At 42.6% G+C, this 21,099-nt stretch overlaps 1 long non-coding RNA gene across 1 annotated transcript; it reads right to left on the reverse strand.

Annotated features, from left to right (window-relative positions):
• Positions 1-207: 207 nt before the first annotated feature.
• LOC142290303 (uncharacterized) lies at positions 208-20,360 on the reverse strand. The gene is made up of 3 exons (XR_012750263.1): positions 20,309-20,360; positions 9,182-9,208; positions 208-237 (listed from the first exon to the last, which is right to left on the reverse strand). It is a non-coding gene; the product is annotated as an uncharacterized LOC142290303 (long non-coding RNA).
• Between the last annotated feature and the right edge of the window lie 739 nt (positions 20,361-21,099).

Genomic DNA, 21,099 nt, shown 5'->3' on the forward strand with positions numbered 1-21,099 from the left:
ACATAAATATACTGAAAGCATTTCATATACAGCAAAAAGAACAGAGGCAAAACTACTCTTCTTCATCAGGATCATTATAACCTAAATGAGATGCAATAGGGAAATGAGCCCAGTAGACTCTGGCCATTTCACTACTCTTGTCATAAGCAGCCAGTCTACGCAGTTCATCGACCCAGCCATAGAAATCAGAAGCAGACATACTCCAGTTTGGCATTTCTCGCTTCTCCCGAATTTCAGCTGAAAAGTAATGACAATTAAAATCATTAAAATCCAGTATTGTATGGGGTAAAAATCAGAGAACTCCATCATAACAAAGTCCAGAGTGGTAAATCCTATAGAAAATGTGCATTTTTTTTATGTTAAAGCAGTTTTAAATAAAAGAAAATAAATAAGTACAGGAAATGTAATTTTGTCTTATAAGGTATAGTCCATTAGAATGGTCACCATTTTGCTATACTGACAGAAACCTGTCCTAGGATGATAATAGAACAGCTGACTGTGAGCATGTGTGGTAGGAAGCTCTTCTGCGGTCACCTGGATATACCTGTACTCTGTACTATCAAGCTACAGTTAGGTCCAGAAATATTTGGACAGTGACACAAGTTTTGTTATTTTAGCTGTTTACAAAAACATGTTCAGAAATACAATTATATATATAATATGGGCTGAAAGTGCACACTCCCAGCTGCAATATGAGAGTTGTCACATCCAAATCGGAGAAAGGGTTTAGGAATCATAGCTCTGTAATGCATAGCCTCCTCTTTTTCAAGGGACCAAAAGTAATTGGACAAGGGACTCTAAGGGCTGCAATTAACTCTGAAGGCGTCTCCCTCGTTAACCTGTAATCAATGAAGTAGTTAAAAGGTCTGGTGTTGATTACAGGTGTGTGGTTTTGCATTTGGAAGCTGTTGCTGTGACCAGACAACATGCGGTCTAAGGAACTCTCAATTGAGGTGAAGCAGAACATCCTGAGGCTGAAAAAAAAGAAAATATCCATCAGAGAGATAGCAGACATGCTTGGAGTAGCAAAATCAACAGTCGGGTACATTCTGAGAAAAAAGGAATTGACTGCTGAGCTTGGGAACTCAAAAAGGCCTGGGCGTCCACGGATGACAACAGTGGTGGATGATCGCCGCATACTTTCTTTGGTGAAGAAGTACCCGTTCACAACATCAACTGAAGTCCAGAACACTCTCAGTGAAGTAGGTGTATCTGTCTCTAAGTCAACAGTAAAGAGAAGACTCCATGAAAGTAAATACAAAGGGTTCACATCTAGATGCAAACCATTCATCAATTCCAAAAATAGACAGGCCAGAGTTAAATTTGCTGAAAAACACCTCATGAAGCCAGCTCAGTTCTGGAAAAGTATTCTATGGACAGATGAGACAAAGATCAACCTGTACCAGAATGATGGGAAGAAAAAAGTTTGGAGAAGAAAGGGAACGGCACATGATCCAAGGCACACCACATCCTCTGTAAAACATGGTGGAGGCAACGTGATGGCATGGGCATGCATGGCTTTCAATGGCACTGGGTCACTTGTGTTTATTGATGACATAACAGCAGACAAGAGTAGCCGGATGAATTCTGAAGTGTACCGGGATATACTTTCAGCCCAGATTCAGCCAAATGCCGCAAAGTTGATCGGACGGCGCTTCATAGTACAGATGGACAATGACCCCAAGCATACAGCCAAAGCTACCCAGGAGTTCATGAGTGCAAAAAAGTGGAACATTCTGCAATGGCCAAGTCAATCACCAGATCTTAACCCAATTGAGCATGCATTTCACTTGCTCAAATCCATACTTAAGACGGAAAGACCCACAAACAAGCAAGACCTGAAGGCTGCGGCTGTAAAGGCCTGGCAAAGCATTAAGAAGGAGGAAACCCAGCGTTTGGTGATGTCCATGGGTTCCAGACTTAAGGCAGTGATTGCCTCCAAAGGATTCGCAACAAAATATTGAAAATAAAAATATTTTGTTTGGGTTTGGTTTATTTGTCCAATTACTTTTGACCTCCTAAAATGTGGAGTGTTTGTAAAGAAATGTGTACAATTCCTACAATTTGTATCAGATATTTTTGTTCAAACCTTCAAATTAAACGTTACAATCTGCACTTGAATTCTGTTGTAGAGGTTTCATTTCAAATCCAATGTGGTGGCATGCAGAGCCCAACTCGCGAAAATTGTGTCACTATCCAAATATTTCTGGACCTAACTGTATATCCATGTCACTACAGTCACTCACCATTCAAAATGGCAGCAGTGTTAGCAGCCTCTTCTTACGCTGGGTTAACACCCAGCGTAAGAAGAGGCTGCTAAAACTGCTGTCTTATATAGTTGATGCAAACTGAAGCAGAGAGGCCTTATTGGTTATTATGGGGTTAAGCTGGGTTTTGTTATGTGCCAGTTTATAAATCAGAAAAAATATATATATATCCTGCATGCAGGACTGACAATTACTTTTTTTTCCTACCCACCAAAGCCACTTTTAGGGCTTGTTCACATGTTGCGTTTCTGCTGTGGAAGATCACAGCAGTTTATAGCACCAGCAGAATGAATGAGCTTTCTGAAATCTTATGCACATACTGCTTTTTTTTCCTTGCAGATTTGAACCTTCAAACTATTTTTTTTTAAATCCGCAGCATGTTAATTCTTACAACGTTTTTGCAGCATTTTTCACTTAATCAAATGAATAAGGAAAAAAATGCATAAAAACATGGAAAAGGGCATACAAATTTAACTTATTTTAAGCGGCATTTTTGGAGACAACATTGTGTTTTTTTGAAGATGAAATACTGCAAATGCTGAACTGCAAACACTGAACATGTGCACATACTCTTAAGGTACTATTCAACTGTATTTTTTAAGACATTTGCACTGTTTGTTAGTATGATAAAATAGACCTATGTTAACCTGTTATTTCCCATAGTCACAGACAAAGACAGTACATGTTGCTCATTTGTATTTAATGTCTGCTCCATAATTGTTTTTAGCCACTTTCCATCACATCTTTACCTCTTCCTGCCTTTTCACATTCTAATAGCTGTGCCAATTTTCATGAGAAAGTAAAAAGGCAGTGATTAATGACCCCTGGATTCATGATCCTGGAGCTATCACTATCTTACAGCGTTCAATTTCCCCTACTAGCAGTATTAAGGAGGCTTTACACGGTACGACCGATTGTGCAATTTCACAATCGATCGTACCCGCCCCCGTCCTTTTTGCGTCACGGGCAAATCACTGCCCGTGTCGCACAAAGTCAGTAACCCCCATCACACATACTTACCTCTCGTGCGACCTCGCTGTGGGCGGCGAACGTCCACTTCCTGGAGTGGGAGGGACGTTCGGCGTCACAGCGACATCACACGGCCGCCGGCCAATGGAAGCGGAGGGGCGGAGATGAGCGGGACGTAAACATCCCGCCCACCTCCTTCCTTCACATAGCCGGCGGCGGCCGCGTGACGCAGGTGAGCTGCTGTTCATCGTTCCCGTGGTGTCACACGGAGCGACGTGTGCTACCCCGGAAACGATGAACAACTAAATTAAACGATATTATGGAACCTAACGAGCAGTACACGACTCACGATTTGTGAGCGATACTGCGTCGCTAGGAGGTGTCACACAGGCCGGCATCGCCAGCGATGCCGGATGTGCGTCACAAAAACCGTGACCCCGACGATCTATCGCACGATAGATTGTCTGGTGTAAAGCAGCCTTTAGTGTTTGCAGTGGCTAAATTAACTCCCTACATGTTGAGGTTAATAGTAATTGGAGTTCCCTCTGTCACTCCATTGGCTCCCCCAAGCGCAGTTGCAGGATGCAAATTTTTGCTATGGCAATCAGAGGAATAACAATGGCCTACAGTGTACCATAGATCAAAGCATAATAGATTGTGAAAAAGGCACTATTAGGCAGCCTGTGAGCATAACACCGACAGGCTAGATAATGCACTGCACTAACATAAGTTGAGCAGCGTATTACTGTATCTATGCAATCGTAGGACCAGCTCAACCAGTATAATAAAAATAAATCATTATTTATCCTGCTTAGTGAATAAAAACAAAGCAAAATATATTAAAGAAAACTTTGCCAGAATTGCCATTTTTGTATATTTCAACACAGATTAAATGAAATAGAAAAAATCAAAAAGACATATGGACCACAATATGGTACCAAGAAAACATATAGCACGTTACACAATAATCAACCCCTCACACAGCTCTATAACAAAACCAAAAATGTTATAGCTTCTCAGGGTATGATGTAAAAAAAAAACATTATTTTTTTAGCCTCTTATCAACATCCACTGTACATTTACAGCAATAGCTAAAGTATGGAACGGGCTCACGAGGTGCGGTCATCCCAAACATGGCAGGTAAAGGCTGTGTGTTAGGGCAGGGTCACACGACAGTAGATCCTCTCATCAAGTCGGAACAGAGTGTCAGCTTAGTGTGAACCGATTCTCTCAGAGGAGGAGGAGATGGATAACAAAATTTCTCCATCTTCTCTATTGTGTCAGCACTTGGAAATCAGACTGTATTTTGATGACATTTGAGTGCACCCATAGACTTGAATGGGTGAATGGCATCTGATTTCAGAGTGAAATCGCAGCACACTGCAATTTCTTTCACTGACAGAATCTGTCAGTGAAAAAATCGGACATCAGTACTTCCCCATTAAATAACATTGGTCCAAGTGCTACCCAATAAGAAAGTGGATAGTACTCGTCCAATTTAAGCCACGTACACATGTTGAGTATTTGGTGAGTTTGTTACCTCAGTATCTCTAAGCCAAAACCATGAGTGCAACAATCAGTGGAAACGTGTAATAGAAACAATGGTACCACTTCTTTATATGTTACCCACTCCTGGTTTTGGTTACTGTGGCACCCCTGAGGCTCAGGTTGCCTCAGGGTACTGCACAACACTTAGGGTGTGGTGCTGATCATGGATCCAAAAGGAGGTCGGTGCTGGTTTCATCATCCACAACATACACACGAGTTGCCCCTTCGAAACTGGGGACTGGGCTAAGGTCGGGTATAAAAGGGGTTTCCAACAGTGTGGCATTTAAAGTGTGGGATAACAACAGGGGCCCCAATCCACTAGCTTAGGACCTGGGTAGGGGGAGGAGCGGCCACCAGGGGGAGTTAGGAGTCACACACAGTTTACAAAAATTAGAGAGTTGTCCAGCAGGAGTGACAGTGAGCAGACGTGTTTCCCGGTAGCTCCTGTAGGACATAGGAGTTTAACGATCGCTGAGGAGGATACCATGTCAGCTCTCCCGAGACCAGCGCTATTCAGGGTGCAGCACTCTAGGGTGGTGTAATTCCATGTTGCATCACCAGATTCTGACGGACTGAGAAGTTCCATGGTTCTTCGACCATGCAAGTTTTTAGAGCCAAGTGGCATATAGGACTCCCGGGCCTCGATCACGGTCAGTCTCAAGGGGATCCCCACTACTGGCATAGGGAACAGTACTCTACCTAGTACAGAAGGGACTCTAAGCGCTTCAAGCCAAAGAGACCCAAACTAAAAAGCGCAGTGAGGAAGGGCCCACAGACTACCGAATCGGTTCTGACCTCCCGCGGATCCGGGATCAACCTGAGCCCATCATGGCAGTGACCAGTGTGACCAGGCTGGCAGCTGAAGTTGCGAGTAAACTACACCCTGAACCCACAAAGACTGTGTTGGCTCGTTCTTATCAGCGCCGCCGCCCAGCGCTTAGGCACCAACGGCTATCAAATCCCTTATCATCCACCTGGGGCCCGCTCCGCCTGTAGGAAGCGACACCATCCCGGCTGCTATAACACCTGCCCCGGCGAGGAACCCGGCAGCGGCGGCTACTCCCTGGCCGCATACCACAGGTGGTGTCATGCTAAACTTTCCAAAATACCCTGCTTCCCCCACCATTTACTGTACGCCTCGGGGCAACGGAATCGGGCAAGGCCACCCGTGACATCACCTGACCCGACTCGAAACGGCCCGGCAATGAGTTGGTTAACTACCTGTCCCGTGGGGTGCTACACTACAAACATTGAGGTAAAAAAACCTCACCAAACACTCAACGTGTGTAAGTGGTTTTAAACAGTAGTTTGAGTCAGGCCTTATAGCAAGGACCTGCCTGTATCAATCACGGGTGGAGCAGACCACCGCCCGAGATTATTAACCTGTTAAATGCTCCTGTCAAACTCTGACAGCGGCATTATGAGTACACCGACATGGGATTCGTCATTCTATGTACCCATTGGCACTCCCATGACTTGATTGCAGGATGCCAATGGGTCGATATGATAGCCAGATGCCTGCTGAAGACTTCTGTGCTTGTCATTACAGAGCTTCCTTGAATCCCTGTCTGTGGCCAAGTTGCAAAGGGGACCATGATTTTTGCTATATACAGCAATGCTGTGGCATTGCTGTATATAGCACAATCAATCAGACCATCGCAGGTTGAAGCTAATAAATACAATGCAAAGTAACAAAAGATTTTTAGAACGACAAAAAAATAATTAAAGTTCAAATCACTCCCCTTTTCCCCTATTATAAATAAAGAATAAAAATACAAAGAATACACATATGTGGTATCACTGCGTTCAGAAAAGCCCGATCTATCAAAATATAAAAATAATTAACCTGATTGGCAAACACCCTAAACAGAAAATTAAAAAAAAAAAAAAAAAAAAAATTAAGTTGTTTTTTTTGTACTATTCAATACCACAAACAATGCTGTAACAAGTAATCAAAATGTCAGGTATATTTCAAGATGGTTTCAATAAAAAAATTGTAACGCCTTTGCAAAAAAAAAAAATAGGCCTCATGGACTGAAAAATAAAAACGTTATGGGTCTTGGAAAATGGGGATACAACCTCTAAAAATATTTTTTCCAAACGTCAGATTTTTTTTTCACCGCTAAATTAATTAAAAAAAGCTGGACGTTGGGTATCGCTGTAAACCTGACTCTCAGAATATGGTGACACAAAAACAAATGAATTTTTTTTTTCAGATTATTTGTTAAATAATAGTAATAAAACATAAATAAAACTATATATATTTGATATCACCTTAATTGTGCTGCCCCGCAGAACACTTTTTTGTGCAGAAAATAAAAAGTGTAAAATCCAAAATATTTTTAAAGCTTTTTTTTTTTCTTTTAAATCAAACTAATACTAGTTAAAAGCTAGCAGAGGTAAAAACTACCAAGCATACTAATGGAAATGTAGATATTAACAGACTAGGGATGTTCCATGTGAAAAATGAGTCGAATAGAAAGAAGTTCAGTATTATAACTAGTGCACAGTGACTCAATTTGACGCCATCATTTCCATCCATATCAGAGCACAAGGCTCCATCTTGTGGATGGAAGGTATCATTGCAAATCACTAAAGTCAGAGAAACGTGATGTAAAACAGAGAAATTACTTAATACAAATATAAAACATGTTGTTATTAATTTTTATAGATTTTTTTGTCTGTATAACCCAAAAAGTCTAAAAACATAGGGTATGTTATAGTCAGAGTACAAACGAAATGTGGTTTGGGGGACACCCTGTCCTTAGTGGACCCTGAGAACTCAGGATAATGTCTTGGTGCTCACACGAAACTACTACTAACTGAAAGTGTGAACATTCCGCATTGTGTATATATCTATACGGCTCCATCCTCACTGTTGTTTTACCTTAGGTTTTTGTTGTCCTTTGGCAAATGAGTGATGTCTGGAGCACTACTTTTTCTGTTGAAAATACTAAATTGATAATTATAAACTAATTGTTTTGCTCCGGTTTTATGGAAGATTTTAGTTGGAAAAAACAGACCCCTATTTAAACCTCAACTGGTGAGGTGGGATTTTTGTTACGCAACTGGTGATGTGGGGCTTCCTATACCCCATGTTTACAAATCTCTAATTTTTACAAAAAATGCAAAGATCACATTTGTTTTAATCGTTTTCTTATTGGTGATTGATTACACATGAGTATACCAATTTTTTGACACCCACAAGTATCAGAAAATGTAATACATTGATGAGTCAGCTGCATTAAAGGCTTGGCAAAGCGTCACAAAGGAGGAAACCCCGCATATCTATGGCTTCCACACATCAGGCAGTCATTGCCTGCAAGAGATGCTCTACAAAGTATTAAAAATGAGCATTTTACTTTTGGTAAATTTGTCCAATTACTTTTGAGCCCCTAAAATGAGGAGGCTTTGCAGAAAAATTGTTGGGATTCCAAAACGCTTCACAGAATATTTTTTTTTCAACCCTTTTTAATTAAACCTGAAAGTCTACACTTCAAATGCATCTCAGTTGTTTCATTTTAAATAGAAAATAGTGGCATGTAGAGCCCAAAGCAAGAAGATTTGGTCACTATATATTTCTGGACCTAACTGTATAACTATTAGTTTCCAATTAGTCCTGCTAGGCAAGGGACAGTTTCTGATAGCCCTTCTAGGTGACACTCATTATATCCATTATTACTAGTGATGAGCGAGCACTGCCATGCTTGGGTGCTCGGTACTCGTGACATAACGAGCAGTTGGATGCTCGGATGAGTGCGAGTCCTGTACCGAGTATAATGGAAGTCAAAGGAGAACTTGAGCATTTTTCTGGAAAATCTTCCTTAACCTTTTTCTATCCAATAAAATATCCTGATCTGCCCATTGAAACTATTGGCTGCCAAAAATAGCACTATGCGCGAAGTCCTGCCTGCTATGCTTAGAAAAGGGACTTTCCACTCAGAAGCCCGCTAAAAGGGACTTAGGACAGTAAAATGCGTATGAATTATTGATGTCCCCTGCCAGAGGACAAAGGAGCATAACGGAATTTTTGGAATGCCCCCCCCCAGGGGGACTCAGAATAGGAAAAGGTTAAAAATGTTGACTTCCATTATACTCAGTACACAGGTCGCTTCCGTCCGAGCATCCAACTGCTCGTAAATGAGTACTGAGCACCTGAGCATGGCGGTGCTCGCTTTTCACTAATTATTACATATGAAATAAGAAATGCTCTCATATGAAGCAATAAATGGAATCAAAATCAGTTGTTTCTGCTGTGATAATTTTAGAAAGATTTTACTACATGTATACAATGTAAGGAAAAGGAATTAACTGAATCTCCATGCTCCAAGTACCAGGAGATTGCATTTATATTTATGACACATAGTGTATGTAAATGTCAGATGTAACACACCTACCTTTGTTTCTTATGACAGCAGATGAGCCTAAGGGGAAACAGATTACAAACAAATTATTCATTACTGTTAGATAATAAAATACATTCCCAATGACTCTCCAATACATGGATATTAGTGCCTACAACTATATGACGATATTGAAATTGTCTATGGCGAAAGTTATCAGCAATCTTATTCATGTATATATATGTGTGTATATATATATATATATATATATATCTATATATATATATATATATATAGATATATATATATATATATATACACACACACACACACATATACACAAAGCTGAATGTGTGTGTATGTATGTCTGGGCGTGTGCGTGTCCGGGATTGGCATCTGCATCGTCGCAGCTACAGCCACAAAATTTTGCACACTCACACGTCTGGACCCCGAGAGCGTCATAGGCTATGTTGTTAATTAACCTCGCGGATTCCAATTTACGAATCAATTTTGCCCCTATCTACATAATGGGGAAAAAGTGAAACGAAAAGTGTTGGAGGCAAATTGACAGCTGCCAGATGTGAACAAGGGGGACTTAAAGAATGAGAGCGATGGCGCCAAAGAGTATATACCATAGAGTTGCTAAAAGGTGGGGCCCCGACTTGGGATACTCACCACACTCGGTGGATATGAACACACACACAAAATGCCACTACCACCAGATCCCCTAAAGTCTCTGATGACAGGTACCAGTACAATATCAAAGCATTTCTTGGACAACATTAGGAAGTACAACTCCTGCTTCCAAATGACATCATTTGGTGCAACAAAAGAAATATTTACAACAGGATTTATGCTAACAGGATTTTCGTTAACAGCAGTTATTAACCCGGGCGAAGCTGCGTAGTACAGCTGGTATATATATATATTTATATATATATATATGAAGATTGCTGAAAAGACTTGCTTCATTGCCATCATCATTGGCTGACATACAATTGTGCCATCACCGAGAAGCAGATTAATTTGCATCATACGGTGGCTCCTGATAGTCTCAGTCCTCAAGTCTATTACCAATTCTTTTGTCAAGGAGCCCCCTAACTGGAACCTGGCCCTACTCAAAGGTCCCTACTCCCATGCCGCTATTGCACAATATACTGTCTCAAGGGATGGCATATCGACAACATGCGGTGCAATCGGGCATGATAGGGATCTCTGTATGTGGACAGGTTCCAGTTTGGGGACCTCATCAAAGGTAGGTGGTAACATTAGAAATTGCGGTCTCGCCCTATAAGGTATAGGAGCCAAATCTCTACACCCCCATCATTTTAAAAGTTATCACATATAACAATCATGAGTCCGCCTATGACAAAAACTGGACCTGCTGACAGTACAAAAGTAGCAGTAAGACAGACCCAATTTAGCGCTGTTCTCAGCTGTGTGTATGTTTAGTTGATTTTCTGATAGACAATTCAGGTGACTATGATTAACCCTTTAACAACTGGGTGATTTCCCGTTTTTGTGCTTTCATTTTTCTCCTCCCCTTCTGACACAAGTTATATTACTTTTTCATCCACATAGTCATATATTGGTGTGGTTTTTGCAGGTCGAGCTGTACTTTTGAGTGACACCATTCATGTTATTATGTGATGTACTGTGTTGAAATTGCAAAAAATAGTACAATTCCGCAGTTTATTTTTTTTTTTAGTTACCACGTTCACTATACAGTAAAACTGATCTGGCAATATAATTCTAGAGGTCAGTATGATTACGCAGATATCAAATGATTTAAGTGGTGAAAAATTTCAGAAATTTGTAAAAAAAAAAAAGTTTGCCTGTGTCTCCGTTTTCTGAGACCAAAAAAGCTTTGAATTCTGATGTGACGGCTCATGTTTTGCATCCTGAGCTGACATTTGTACTTATACCGTTTTTGGGTATATGTGATGTTGTGATCGTATTTTATTGCCAATTGGATTAATTTATTTCATATTTCGATAGATTTGACTTTTGCGAATGCAGTGATAACAAATGTGTATTTTTTTAAAACTATGGATATTTTTAATGGGCAAAATGTTTGAACTTCTGATTTATTAATTTTTTCACATTTTTAAAAGCATTTTTTCTGTATTTAATAGTCCTCTTAGGGGACTTGAAACTGCGATCCTCTGATCGTTTGTGTTAGGCCTGAAACACACGTCCTTGAAAACCACGTGCGTGTAATACGGGTCGTTTTTCGGGTTCGTTTTCCAGGTCCGTTTTTATGGTATGTGTGGCCTGCGTGTGTATCCCGTATGCTAGCCGTATGTGCGGGTGAAATGTCCGTGTGTGCGTGTGAAACTTAACTGACATGTGTTTGTGTTTTCCGTGAGAAATGTTGCATGTGTGATGCAAAATGTCGTTACCACATGTCGGCTGACAGCAGACAGAGGCACGCGATGAGAATGAACTCGGGTGAACTTCACCCGACTTCATTGTCATGCTGTGGCTCTGTCTGTGTACCGCGTAATGATTAGGATTCACCGGTGACCGCTAATTCCCCGAGTGACGGAAGTGAGCAGCCCTCTCTCATACTCACCGATCCCCGATCACCAGCGTGGCGCTGCACGGCATTCACACTGCTCTTGCAGCTTTTTTTATTTTGAAAAAGCCGGCCGCTCATTAAACAATCTCGTATTCCCTGCTTTCCCCGCCCACCGGCAAATATGATTGGTTGCAGTGAGACACGCCCACACGGTGAGTGACAGCTGTCTAACTGCAACCAATCACAGCCGCCGGTGGGCGTGTCACTATGGAGCAGAGAAATAAATAATTTAAAAAACCGGCGTGCTGTCCCCCCGCAATTTTAATACCAGCCAGATAAAGTCATACGGCTGCAGGCTGGTATTCTCAGGATGGGGAGCCCCACGTTATGGGGAGCCCCCCCAGCCTAACAATATCAGCCAGCAGCCTCCCAGAATTGCCGCATACATTAGATGTGACAGTTCTGGGACTGTACCCGGCTCTTCCCGATTTGCCCTAGTGCGTTGGCAATCGGGGTAATAAGGAGTTAATGGCAGCCCATAGCTGCCACTAAATCCTAGATCATGTCAGGCGTCTCCCCGAGATACCTTCCATGAGTAATCTGTAAATTACAGTAAATAAACACACACACACCTGAAAAAATCCTTTTTTTGTAATAAAAACCACTAACAAATACCCTCATTCACCACTTTAATCAGCCCGAAAAAGCCCTCCATGTCCGGCGTAATCCACGGAGTTCCAGCGTCGCTTCCAGCTCTGCTACATGGAGGTGACAGGAGCTGCAGAAGACACCGCCGCTCCTGTCAGCTCCATGCAGCAACTGAAGAGAGTCGCGCGATCAGCGATAACGTCAGTCAGGTAACTCGCGGCCACCGCTGGATCATACAACTGTGACAGCAACTCACCTGTGACTTCATCGCTGTCACTCGGGCGACTTGCTGTCACAGTATACTTGGAGCTTGTGAGACCATGTTCACACTGGCCATAAGACAAAGAGAAGCCAAGGAACAAATTGTGAAAACATACCCTGTTGTAACTAAATAAAAGCATAGTGCATATAAACTTAGGGTACTTAGTAAACACTTTTTTTTTTTATCAAAAAAAGCATAAAGCTATCCTAACAAACGTCAAGAGGTGTACCCAGTTGGGATAGTACCTACACTCTCTAATATTAAAAACCTTACCATGGGTCTAAAATAGGCCTCAATGTGGCTAAGGGCTGAGAGTGACCGGGTCCCAACAGGACACACAGTCAGGAGATGCACAGAATGAAATGCCCAGCACACTGAGAAGGGGGCCACTCCCTGTTTGTACTTAATACAAAAAAACTACATAAAAACAAAAAAGTGTTTTTCTGGTTTTCGAAAACCTCTGTCCACTGGCTACAGTTTGTTTAAAAAAACAAACAAAAAAAACATTGTGCTTTACTCACCCTCCCTGGGTCCAGTGCTAAGTCTCCTCCGCTACTCCGGAAGTCTATTATTGTCTGTATTGTCAATAATTGAATTCAGCAATTCTGCCCAAGCTACTGAGCTCAGTGATTGGCTGCTGCGCTGTCCACTTTATATCAGCACTGAAGACGATTGTCAACAAGGATTAGCCACTGAGACTCGGCGCTGGACCCAGAGAGGGTGAGTGAAGTACAGTTTTTTTGCCTATTTATTTGTTTTAAACAAACTGTACATGGAGAACAGAGGTTGTCTGAAACCAGAAAATACATTTAAGTTATAAAATGTTTACTTCTTAAGTTTTGTTGCATTTGGGCTGACCAATGAGTGATGGCTACTCAAACTACCAATATATAATATAATATTAAAGGAGAATTCCACTTTCAGCAAAGTGGTTAGAAATGATTGCGGGCATGTAAAATAGCCTGCACCACTGGAGGCGGCCCTATCCCTATTCCCGAATTGTTCTTCCAGGGGAAGGGACTGTTATATATGTCTTGGGTTTTTTTTTTTTTGTTCGTTTTTCAATAATAATAAATACGAACCTGATTAAAAAAATAATAGTAATACCCTGCACCAACTCTCCGATGCTGCTCACACCTTTGTGTTTTGAGTGAAGTGGCAACAGCAATATGAAGTATCACTACTGCAGTCATTCACTGTCCAATTTGCCTTTTTTCTGTTGTTCGAATACGCACAAAGGAAATAAACATGTGTATAACAAATCATATGTAACTGCAATAATTTTCTGGAGATATAGTTAATTTTCTGGAACAATTTCAAGGGTGCCGACACTTTTGTCAATGGCTATATATAATACATATACGGTAAGTTTATTATTATCTGGGGTCTGGAACAAAATAATGGACATTAAATTAGCAGAGGATATATTCTCTGTGAATTGAATTTCCCAAGAAGAAAAACCTGCAAACAGGCGAATTCAATTTTGACTAATCCACTCATCGCTAACATGGCAGAAAAATAAGTGCTATGGGTCTCGGACAATGATGACAAAAATATTATTTTTTTACCACTTAAATGAAAAAGAAATGATGGTAGTATGGTATCTTTGAAAATTATGTTGCTGGGCAATTTTTGTAGCTCACTGAACACTAAAAGCAAAACATGCTTTTTTTCTTTCCTTCATGTCATCACTATACATAGACATTTTCCCCATTTTTCAGTACATTATATGGTAAAGAAAATGGTGCATTCAAAATTGTAACTCGTCCTGTAGAAAAACAGTTATGTTAATGGGAAAAAAAAGTAATTTATAAGAAAGTGTTCTGGTCAGATGAGACAAAAGTAGAACGTTTTGGGCTAAATGCAAAACACTATATGGGACAGGAAACAAAACACTGCACATCACCCTGAAAATACCATCCCTACAGTCACACATGGTAGTGGCCACATCATGCTGTGGGGGTGCTTTTCTTCAGCAGGGACAGGGAAGCAGGTCAGAGTTGATGGGGCAATATGCAGCACACTGCACCCTATGGTGTCAGGTGTTGCTAAGAAACAACAAAATCCCAGGCTCCTGGAGTTCAGTGCTGGCAACCGACAACAGACATTCAAATTGTCCACTTCCCAGCCCAGGCAACAGGTTAGCAACGGGTTTAAAGGGGTCGCTGTCCATTGGCTAGGACCTGCCCAATCCGGGAGCTGGAAGCCCAGGGAGAGGAGTAGTCAAGGAATCAGTTAAAAATAACGGTTTAGTGAGGAGGAATGGAGGACGGATGTATGTGTGGAGGCTCAGGTCCACTGCAAGGGCCTGAGATGGTCTTAGTTGGCGCATAAGGAGTGGTTGCCAGGGAGTCGCGTAACAGGAACTCCAGGGACCAAGGCACAGAAGGGTACAGAGCTCTAGGCCAGGTGGAAGTTTCAAGCCCATCTGGCAAGTCTGTAGGGGACTGGGACTTTCACGGTTCATCACCACCAGAGTGTCCGGGACACAGTGGTAGAGCGGGAACCAGGGAGTGACACGAAGGTCTGGCTCCGCATCGGTTCATGCCACCTGTCATACAGGCCAGCAGCAGCAGGAGAGAGAGAATCAGAGAGAGACCCCAAACAGCTTCACGCCACGGGGGGACCCCCAATTACGAGGTGCCAGAAACTGAGCCAACAGAGCCACAGGACCAGCACTGCACAAAGGGAACCTGGGATCCCCGCAACCAGCACCAGGCTGCATATTACCACCTGTGTGAGTAAAGAACCGGTTAACCTTCAGTCCCTGTGTGGTCTCCATTACTGCTGCATTCTTGCATCACGAACTAACATACTACTACAACCACCAACATCCTCCCCTGGGCCACCGCTCTACTTGTGGAGAGTGATAACATCCAGGCTGCCCTACACAATCAGCCCCAGTGGTGACATATTGTGCAGAAGCGGCTTCTACACATTGCCACATACCGCAAGTGGCGTCTCAGACATTAAAAACTATATATCCCCTGTAAATATAACCCATTTTACAAACGGCCCCTGGGGTCATGGAACCAGGCACTGGCCACCACTGACAGACTCTGAGAACCGGACACCTGGGTCTGATCAGCTCCTCTGCAGGCCCAGGGACACGGCAAATATATGTGGTTAAAATTAGGGCAATCCTGGAGAAAAACCTGTTAGAGGCTGTAAAAGAGATTTGAGCGTAGGTTTAGTTTCCAGCAGCACAACCCTAAACATACTGCCAAAGCTACAATGGAATGGTTTAGGTCAAAGTCCAGACCTAAATCCCATTGAGAATCTGAGTAAAGGCCACTTTACACACACATACACACACACAGATAAATCTGTGGCAGATCTGTGGTTGCAGTGAAATCATGGACATATTGTTCCATTTGTACACAGCCACAAACCTGGCACTGATTGTCCACAATTTCACTGCAACCACAGATCTGCTGCAGATTTCTCTCTGTGTGTAAAGTGGCCTAAAATTGCTGTTCATAGATGCTCTCCATCCAACACACGTGACTTTAGATAACGTGCTATTTGCTCATCACTAGTAAATGATGTGTCAAAGTGCATTTTTCTGCTTCCATAGTTTATTGGCATGACACTGTATGGCTTGTACATATTTACTATAGATGAGCCGCTGTTCAAAGGATTTACAATGAAATGAAGATTGCCTAATGTATGAAAACAGATTTGCCCTAGAAACAAAGAATGTTAATGGACTTGAGTCACATCTTCACAATATATAAACAAGACATTATTGCTTGGAAATATTTTCACATATAAATTCTTTCTGGAGGAAGTGTGAAATCTAATTAAAAACACTTCTGCTTGTATGGCAAGGAATTCATAGTGCGTGGGATGTGAAGGTCAGAGGAATACAGGCAGTAAACGTCCTTGAAGATGTCTGAAGATGTCATCCTTGTGCCAAGGTTACACCACGCGTGTATGTTTCCTTCCTCGGTTGTGTGATTTAGGTGTGAAGCATCATCACTTAAGAGTTGTTTGGCACAACTCTAGGGAGAGCTAAATTATCGCTCTGATAAAGGGAGGCTTTCATTTACCAGAATTCATTAACTCTGCGTTAATTAAACTATCCCTCTCCTGCTGGTACAGCTGACAAGATAGCCCACTGATGAGAAGCTGTCCATCAACAATGAACATGCAGACACCGAGCTTTCCTCTAAGGAGAGGGATACAAGTCACACACTGACAGCTAACCTTCATCCACAAACATTACATTCTTTATATTGAGGGATGTCATACAAGGCTGCAGAAGGAATGACAACAATATATCAGGAATGTTTATTTGTATAGTTTAAAGGGGATGTCCAGTCTCAGAATAAGTCTGCAGTCATTGTCTGCCTGCTAAATCGTGACAATGAGCAATGTGTATACTGTCATGATTCCCTTGTATTATCAGTGCTGATGGGCAGCCACATGACTGCATTTTAGATTTACATATTTGTGCTCACCTGACAACTAGACTTTCCTCCGCTGCTCAGTTTTCAAGAGAAAAGTCTAGTTTGCACATGTATAGAAATCGCATAGATGCAATGACGTTACCGCCCACCCATACTCTGTCACATAGAATGACTGTAGAGTTTTATCTTAGACCAGACAACCCCTGAAAGGCCATCTTTAGGGCCTTTCAAATTTGTAATGATCTCATATTTGCAACCCTAAAGCCTATTTCTCACCAAAGTAAGGCTATCACACATCAGTGTATCATGGTCTGAGCACGGACTGTAATGCCGCAGGTCTCCTGACCCCACCTTAATAGCCTGATAGTCATATCAACAGGGTACTTTACACGCTGCGATATCGGTACCAATATCGCTAGTGAGCATACCCGCCCCCGTCGGTTGTGCATCACGGGCAAATCGCTGCCCGTGGCGCACAACATCGCTAACACCCGTCACACGGACTTACATGCCCTGCGACGTCGCTGTTGCCGGGGAACTGCCTCCTTTCTAAGGGGGCGGTCCGTGCGGCGTCACAGCGACGTCACACGGCAGCCGTCCAATAGCAGAGGAGGGGTGAAGATGAACGGCTGGAACATGCCGCCCACCTCCTTCCTTCCTCATTGCCGGTGGACGGAGGTAAGGAGATGTTAGTCGCTCCTGCAGTGTCACACATAGCGATGTGTGCTGCCGCAGGAACGACGACCATCATCGCTACTTACCAGACAACGATTTTTGGTATATGAACGACCTCTCATATACCAACGATTTTTGTCTCTTTTGCAATTGTTTAAGGTCGCTCTAGCCTGTCACATGCTGCGATGTCGCTAACGACGCCAGATGTGCGTCACTAACACTGTGACCCCGACGATATATCGTTAGCGATGTCGCAGCGTGTAAATGGCCCTTAAGGATTACATCCTAGTACCTAACAGCAGTCAGTGTACTGTTGGCCATCACATGGACAGTCCCTCAATAATACGCCTCACCTGACCATCATTGATCCAACATCAAACCTGCAATGCAGGCTAATGTTGCAGCCAGTACAACTTCAATCACAGCTTTTCCAGACTCTTATATCATATGTGCTCCGTGTGAATCTGCTTTTGTCTCTAAAGAGAAAGCAGCAGCAGCAGAGCTGGACCTGCCAATGCAAATTAAGCTGATGGACTGTGAGCATAGGTCCCCTGCAGGGCCCTCATACCATCGTCATATAGTCTGTTTCTGACAATAGTACACTAGCAAAATTATATAAGAATCGGTCAGGAAGGGAAAGATCTTGCCTCTTGGGGTAGTGACCTGGAATATCACACCCTTTTGGGGTTGTCTTATTGCAGTCTCCCCAGTGCATGTGTTGTAAATTTTCATTTGCAACAAAGCAGGTGAAATTGATTGTCATTCACCTTTTCTTCTTAACCAGACAGATTTATATCCCTGAAATGTAATCGATTTGTTTGAGGTTAGGCCAAATTCATCTGTGAAAAACAGTTTGTGTACGTAGTGGCCTATGATTTACATTTGTGCCCGTTTCACACGTCAGTGAAAAACAGACGTTCTTCACTGACGTGTAAAACACGCACATGTCCCTCCGTGTGCCGTGATTCACGGCACACGTGGGTTGTCTAAGTGCAATCCGGGCTCCGTTCTCCGTGGTCCGTGATTGCACATAGAGATTAACTCACCTGTGCCCGCTCCCGCTCTCCATGGTGCTGAACGCTCCCACGGTGCAGCATCCGGCCGGCGCTGACCCCCGCAGCAGCTGCTTCCGGGTCGGCTATGTTGTGCATTCATGAATATGCACGACAGTAATGAGCCGGCTCAGACGCAGCAGGCAGAACAGGCTGCAGAGAGCGCCGCTGAAGCCAGGTGAGCAAAAATTATTTTTTTTATTTTATATGCACGTTTTTTTCTGGCACGTGTTTCACGGATCACACCACTGCGTGGTCCGTGGGACATCAGTGATGCCAGAAAAAAATGGACATGTCTCCGTGCGGCAATCACGGACACGCGGGTACGCCACATGGAGACACATTCAGTGAAAAATCACTGATGTGTGAGCAGACCCATTAATTATTATGGGTCTGCGTATGTCAGTGATTCTGGTACGTAGAAAAAAAAAAGCACAAACGTACCAGAATCACTGACGTGTGAAGGGGGCCTAAGGCTCTGTGCGCACTAGACCGTTTTACCCGCGGATTTGCCATGGAAATTTCTTGAGAAATGTCTGTAATCTTTGTGCAGACATTTCCCAGCAAATTCTATGAGAAAAAAAAATAGCTGTGCGCACTGTGCGGATTTTTCTCAAGAAATTTCCTTGAGAAGAATTTCTCGAGAAAATTTCTTGAGAAAATGAGCATGTCCATTATTTTCCGCAGGTACCCTGCGGATTTCGGCAGTACAGCCTGCAAAATCCGCAGGGAACCACCCGCGGGAAAATCGCGGCAAATTCGTGGCTATTCCGCAGCTAATCCGCGGCAAATCCGCATGCGGATTTGGTGCGGATTTTTTCCGGAGGTCCGGAAATCTTTCACTCCCAGAAGTTTCTGTAAGCCGTGCACCGGGGTGGGCTCTTTAGGATACAGCGAAGTCACAAATGGGAAATAAACGGCCCCAAAACTAGATTAACTAACAAAAGTGCTTTACTACAATTTGGATATGAACACAATCTAACAGGGGAAGACACTCAGGGAAAAATTCACAAACACTCAGCGATTAAGCTGAGACCCTCGTGCTATACAGCGTGGCGCCTTTTAACATGAGTCAACTACAATATATACACTATATGTTACCTACAGGCATGACTGGATATTCCAACTGCCAACTACCTATTAGTACCCTTAAACATGAAACAAAAAAATGGATGGGTGTGAAATACAAGCCGCCCGCAGTATAGCACAACAGTTTACAAACTTAAAATAAATTTACTCTAACCCCAAATTGACTATTCCCCTGCCCCAATATAAATACAGTGCCCATTAATGGAGGATCCTTCCCAAGATTCACCTTGAATAACCAAACAACTTACTATATACAATGACTGCTTAGCAAAGAGCATAAAGACATAAAAAAAAAAAACAGATATATTGTTCAATACAAGTTCCCTCCTGAATGAGCTCAACTCTGGCCTAAAATAGGTCTTAGCAACATCCAGGTATGAGGTCATTGTGGTCCACAGAGAAGCCTCAATAGCAGATAATTAGATGTTGTAGTTGTAGAAACAATGGTCCCAAACGGTGATTGTGCAGTAAGTGTGGCCTGAAGGGGTTACAATGACTACCTAAACTAACTACAAGCCCTACCTGAGTCTCAAATATTTTGGCGCCAAACTGATGTGAGGTGCGTGCACGGTTACCCACTGCGATGGCGCAGTGGGCCTTACTTATCTTATCGACCCGGGTCTGCTCTGGACAATATATCTGAAGTACGCAGTCAGATGAGAGGCCTCTCCAACAGCTGAGCAGTACTGCTGGTCACTGTGGCTTGTCTCCTTGGCAACGTCCTATCAACTTCACAAAAGCGCAAAAGCATTCTTTCAGCAATCTTCTCCCATCTGGTAAGGATACGGATACAGTGTCACAGCTCTGATCAAGATGATAGATTTCTAGTCGCAAATATCTCTTCCTTCTTCCGCACGTCCTCTGTCTCTGTATTCATTCACTGCCAACCGCTTCCAAGATGGCTGCTGCTCTACTTCCTTTGATGTACTTTTTTTTATCAGCCTGTAGCTCCGCCCCCATCTGAGCTACCTATTGCAGTCTTTCATCTCTGCTGAGAAACAGCGTCCTCTTATGGTTGAATAATGACATTTTTGTCCCTTATAAAGTATTATCACATCATTACTGACAGCTGCAGGTTATAAAGTTACATACAATAAATACTGTTCACATTTATGAGACACAAATATATACGTCTAAACTATGCTTGTGAGGTGATACAGGGGCTTGCCATGCACATCTTTAACCAGGTACATATTTCTGGCCATGAACAATGGGAGCTGTTTCACCATCTCACATTTCTCAAGAAATTTTCTTGAGAAACGTCACATTTCTAGTGCGCACATAGCCTAAGAGAGGATTAACCCTGGCTAAGA

The sequence above is a fragment of the Anomaloglossus baeobatrachus genome, chromosome 2 (genome assembly GCF_048569485.1).
Source record: "Anomaloglossus baeobatrachus isolate aAnoBae1 chromosome 2, aAnoBae1.hap1, whole genome shotgun sequence".
NCBI lineage: Eukaryota > Metazoa > Chordata > Amphibia > Anura > Aromobatidae > Anomaloglossus > Anomaloglossus baeobatrachus.